This window comes from Corvus moneduloides, chromosome 5 (assembly GCF_009650955.1).
Source record: "Corvus moneduloides isolate bCorMon1 chromosome 5, bCorMon1.pri, whole genome shotgun sequence".
Classification (NCBI taxonomy): domain Eukaryota; kingdom Metazoa; phylum Chordata; class Aves; order Passeriformes; family Corvidae; genus Corvus; species Corvus moneduloides.
In genome coordinates this window covers 1,666,928-1,672,967 of record NC_045480.1, presented here as the reverse complement: position 1 = coordinate 1,672,967, position 6,040 = coordinate 1,666,928, and positions in this window count along the sequence as shown.

Sequence of the window (6,040 nt, the reverse complement as noted above, 5' to 3'; positions counted from 1 at the left end):
GATCGGCTTCCTGCTGGGAATGGGCATCCTGCTGGGAATGGGCATCCTGCTGGGAATGGACATCTTGCTGGGGACCAGGATCCTTCTGGGAATGGGCATTCTCCTGGGAATGAGCATCTTCCTGGGGTCCAACATTGTCCTGGGGAGCAGCATCCTCCTGGGAATGAGAACCTTCCTGGGGACCAGGTTCCATCTGGGAATAAGAACCTTCCTGGGGACCAGGATCCTCCTGGGAATGATCATCCTCCTGGGAACGAGTGTCTTCCTGGGGACCCGGACACACTTGGGGATCGGCGTCTTCCTGGGGGAAGTCCATCATCTTCCTGGGGATCAGCATCCATTTGGGAATGAGAACCTTCCTGGGGACCAGCATCCTCCTGGGAATGAGAACCTTCTTGAGGATTGGGATCCTTCTGGGAATGAGAACCTTCCTGGGGACCGGGATCCTTCTGGGAATGAGAACCTTCCTGGGAATGAGAACCTTCCTGGGGACCAGGTTCCTTCTCGGAATGATCATCCTCCTGGGAACGAGTGTCTTCCTGGGGACCCGGACACACTTGGGGATCGGCGTCTTCCTGGGGGAAGTCCATCATCTTCCTGGGGATCAGCATCCATTTGGGAATGAGAACCTTCCTGGGGACCAGCATCCTCCTGGGAATGAGAACCTTCTTGAGGACTGGGATCCTTCTGGGAATGAGAACCTTCCTGGGGACCGGGATCCTTCTGGGAATGAGAACCTTCCTGGGAATGAGAACCTTCCTGGGGACCAGGTTCCTTCTCGGAATGATCATCCTCCTGGGAACGAGTGTCTTCCTGGGGACCCGGACACACTTGGGGATCGGCGTCTTCCTGGGGGAAGTCCATCATCTTCCTGGGGATCAGCATCCATTTGGGAATGAGAACCTTCCTGGCGACCAGCATCCTCCTGGGAATGAGAACCTTCTTGAGGATTGGGATCCTTCTGGGAATGAGAACCTTCCTGGGAATGAGAACTTTCCTGGGGACCAGGTTCCATCTGGGAATGAGTGTCTTCCTGGGGACCCGGACCCATTTGGGGATCAGCATCTTCCTGGAGTCCATCATCTTCCCGGGGATCAGCATCCATTTGGGAATGTGAACCTTCTTGGGAATGAGAACCCTCCTGGGGGCCAGGATCCTTCTGGGAATGAGAACCTTCCTGGCACCAGCATCTTCCTGGGATCAGCATCTTCCCGGGATCAGCATCTTCCTGGGATCAGCATTTTCCCGGGACCAGCATTTTCCCGGGACAAAGCCCTCCCTTTACCCCATTTGGGGTCCCCGCCGTGGCTCGGGGCACTCCGCGTCTCCCGCTCCCATTCCCAGGACGGGTGGAGCGGAGTCCAGCGGGAGCTGTGGGACGCGGCTCATTCCATGCCCAGGAGGAATGCGGGATGGGCGGCGAGCCGGAGAGATAACCGGGAATTCGGGTGTGGGCTGCGAGCAGGGAGAGGAAAACACGGATGGGAAGAGTGGGAATAAATCACCCGTCCTGTCGGGGGTGCGGCCTGTGCCAGGGACCCTAAATCCAGGGGAAAATTCCATATTCCCAGGCAAATTCCTCCTTTCCCTTTCCCAAGGAGGGAGCGAGAGGAAGAGGAGGCAGCGCTGTGGGATGGGGCCGATCTCCCTCCAGCCCCTCCCGCATTCCCCCCTTCCCTTTCCTGGCGTGAAAAGTTGAAGGAAAAGGACAAACCAAATAAATTCCGGCTCGGCGGGGACACCGCGGTGACACCGCCACCAGGGCGTCACCGTCCCTGCGCTGGCACCTGAGTCAACACAAACTGGTTTTCTTTGGCTGGGAGAACTGGGAAGCGCTGTCCCAGCTGGCGGAGGCGGGGGGTGTGCGCCAAACCGAGGGGAAAACTTGGGAATACCGGCTGCTGGGACAATCCGGGGACAGCGGGATATTCCCGGCTTCCCCATTCCCGGGACAGATGTTGGGGACGCCCTGCCCTGAGCACAGACCGCGCACATCTGGATTCCCTGCGGCTGGAACGCACGGGGGTTCCGAGGCGGGGGTGGCAGGTACGGAATCCTCCCTTTCCAGCCGCGCCACCCCCGCGCTGTCCCCTCCCTGCCCTCCCCGTCCCCACGGCCAAGGGTCACCCAGGCCTGGGAACGCGGCTCCAGGCAGCGCCAGGGAAATGTTTGCTTTGGCACCGGGCTGGGAATGAGGCCCCCGGTGAGGTTGGGCGGCTCCCGGCTCCCCTCGGCTCCTCCCGGATCCCGCTGGACTCCTCCAGCTCCTCCCGGCTCCTCTGGCTGACCCAAGTCCCTTCAATCCCCTCCCAGTCCTCCCAGTTACCCCATCTCCGGCTGGGTCTCCCAGCTCTCCTCAGCTCTGTCCAATTCCTTCTCCCTCAGTACTCCCAGTTCCCCCCGGTCCTTGCGGTTTCTGCCCTCCCCGGCTTGCCCCCAATCCTTCCCAGTCCTCCCAGTTCTCCCAGTTCCCCCTGTCTCCTCCTGCTTTCCCCTGGGAGTGTTTGTGAACTCTCAAATCCAGGGATTCATGAGCCCACAGCTCCAAATTCCACCCCCGGGAGTGTTTGGGATCTTTTCAAATCCAGGGATTCCCAAACCCCCAGCTCCAATTTGCGCCCTGGGTGTGTTTGGGACCCTCAAAATCCAGGGGTTACTGAGCCCCCAGCTCCAATTTCCATCCTGGGGCTCTTTGGGATCTTTCAAATCCAGGGGTTACTGAGCTCTGAGCTCCAATTTCTATCCTGGGGATGTTTGGGATCTTTGAAATCCAGGGACTCACAACCCCCAGCTCCAAATTCTACCCTAGGGGTGTTTGGGACCCTCAAAATCCAGGGATTCAGGAGGTCCCAGCTCGAATTCCCACCCTGGGGATGTTTGGGACCCTCAAAATCCAGGACTCCACAAGCCCCCAGCTCCAAATCCCACCCTGAGGATGTTTGGGATCTTTCAAATCCCTACTCCCAATCACCACCCCAGTTCCTGGGCTCATTCCAGCAGGAATTTTAGGTTGAGCTGGTGCCCGGCTCCAAGGAAACATTTTGGGTTGGAATCTGCTCATCCCGAAGACTTGCCCATTCCCGTGTGTGCGAGCTTCCGAGTGGAAAATCGATTCCTAATGCACAAACCTGACTTTTACATTTCGGGAACGCTGGGATGGAGCAGTCTCGAGTCACTGATCCCAAACGCCTCATTAGCTCCGGAGTGAGCCAGGCTCCCGGAGGAGGAACGGGATGTGAATTATTCCTGCGACACCAGGAGCGATGATGGTCCGAAGTAATGGGATCTGACATGGCCCCGCTCCTGCTGTGCTAATTCCCGGTTCCCTAAATCCGCCGCAGTGCCGAGGCCAGGCAGGGACACCCTGGGGACTGCAGGGGATCGGTGGCATCGCTCCAAATCCAAAATCCTAGGGTTTGCTTTTCCCAAACAGTGTCTGCATGGTCCCTGTCCATGAGGGGATTCCAAATCCAGTCGGTGACAGCCCTGTCCTGGCTTGGGATGATCTTCCAACTTCCCAGACCTGGAGCCATGACATTTCCACCTCCCTTGGGATGCTGCTCCATCCTTCCACCCCTGGAGCCACAAAATTCCCATCCTGGAAAGGGGTGATGCTCCAGTCTCCCAAACCTGGAACCAGGACAGTCCCATCCTGGCTTGGGATGAGGTTCCAACCTCCCACCCCTGGAGCTACGACATTCCCATCCTTTCTCAGGAAGATTCTCCGTCCTCCCACATCCACAGACAATGTCCCCATGCTGGTTTGGGATGATGTTCCGTCATCCCAGACCTGGATCCAGGACAACTCCATCCTTCCTCAGGGTGATGCTCCATCTTCCCAACCCTGGAAACACGACATTCCCACTTCCCTCAGGATGATGCTCCAACCTCCCAGACCTGGAGCCACGATATCCGTGTACTTCCTTGGGATGATGCTCCATCCCCCCAAATCCAATGACACAATGTCCCCATCCTGACTTGGGATGACGTTCCATCATCCCAGACCTGGATCCAGGACAACTCCATCCTTCCTCAGGATGATGCTCCATCTTCCCAGTCCTGAAGCCACAACATTCCCAACCTCCCTTGAGATGATGCTCCATCCTTCCACACCCAGAGCCACAACATTCCCACCTCCCTCGGGATGATGCTCCATCCTCCCAACCCTGGAACCACGACATTCCCACCTCCCTCAGGATGACGCTCCAACCTCCCAGACCTGGAGCCATGATGTCCGTGTACTTCCTTGGGATGATGTTCCATCGTCCCAGACCTGGATTCAGGACAACTCCATCCTTCCTCAGGATGATGCTCCATCTTCCCAACCCTGGAACCATGACATTCCCACCTCCCTCGGGATGATGCTCCATCCTCCCACATCCAGAGCCACAGCGTCCCCATTCTGGCTTGGGATGATGCTTCATTGTCCTGCCCCTGGAACCACGACATTCCCACTTCCCTCAGGATGATGTTCCATTGTCCCAGACCTGGAGCCATGATGTCCGTGTACTTCCTTGGGATGATGCTCCATCTCCCCAAATCCAATGACACAATGTCCCCATCCTGACTTGGGATGATGTTCCATCGTCCCAGACCTGGATCCAGGACAACTCCCTCAGGATGATGCTCCATCCATCCCCCCCTTGGAGCCACAAAATTCCCATCCTGGCAAGGGATGATGCTCCAATCTCCCAAACCCGGGACCATGATGTCCCTGTACTTCCTTGGGATCATGCTCCATCCTCCAAAACCTGGAGCCATGACATTCCCATCCTAGCTTGGAATGATGTTCCAACTTCCCAGACCCGGAGCCACGACATTCCCAATCTCCCTCGGGATGATGCTCCATCCTTCCGTACCTCGAGCCACGACATTCCCAGCTTCCCATGGGATAATGCTCCATTTTTCCCGGTGTGGCTCCGTCAGCAGCACCATCCCACAGCAGCGGGGCTGCTCCAAGGGCATCCCGAGGAGCATTCCAGGAGCTCCAAACACCCTCCGGGTCCCGTGCTGGGTGACAAAGGCACTTGGGAATGTTGTGCTCTGAGGCCTGGGGTCGGATATGCCCTCACTCCATCCCCACAGGCAGGATCCAGCTTTTCCCAGCTCCGGGATGAGACCTGGATCTGGAATGTGGGGATTCCAACCACTGCAGCATCCCACAGGCCATGGAATGTTGGAGCACAGGGATGCGAAGCTGCCCTTGTTCCATCCCGGCCCCAATCCTGAGGGATCAAACCCTCAACTCCCAACTCCTCCAGCTCCAGGGGGCCTTTCCCAGCCTCTGGAGCTGCCTGGCACCACCAAAATTCCCCCTCACTCCCATCTGAGGTGATGCCGGGATGGGATTTTCCCAGTGAAAAATCATCCCACAGACCCAAGGACTCATTGCCCTTGAGATTGTGGCTGTGTCCATTTTTCCCACCCACCAGACCCCCAGGAGCTGCTTGGGATCCTTGGGATGAAGCCCTGGGTGCCAGCAGATCCCGGTGTGGCGATTCCAGAGGCCGAGGGATGGAGCGTGGGATGAGAAAGGGCCTTTCCCATCCGCGGGAGGTTTGGTGAGGAACAACAACAGCAGCTTGGGGTTGGAAACATCCCAGTTGGGCAGGAAAAAGCCATTCCTGCCAAAACTGCTGGCAGGAAAACCGCGGCTTGGAACTCCCGGCGCTTGCGGGGGAGTTCAGGGAAAGCGGCTTCGCTGGGAATGGTTGAGGCATCCTCCCCCATCCCGGTGTTCCCTGAGGGGTGTCCAGCTCCAGGGGGACACCCCAGGGTTGTCAGCAAGTGGGACATGGGGACATTTTTCCCTCCCAAACCCCTCTCAGCGCTTGGAGATGAAACATCGGAAATCTTTGGCTGCTGGAAGGGGTCCAGGATGCTCCTGCTCGCTCCCAACCCTTCCCGAACATTCCTGGGACAGGGAAGAGGATCCCAAAGTGCAGGACATGTTTAACAGCACTCAGGGATGGCCGCTGTCACATCGATGTCCCCGACACCACTCTCAATTCCAGCACCGCTGGGAACGTGGGAATTGTGG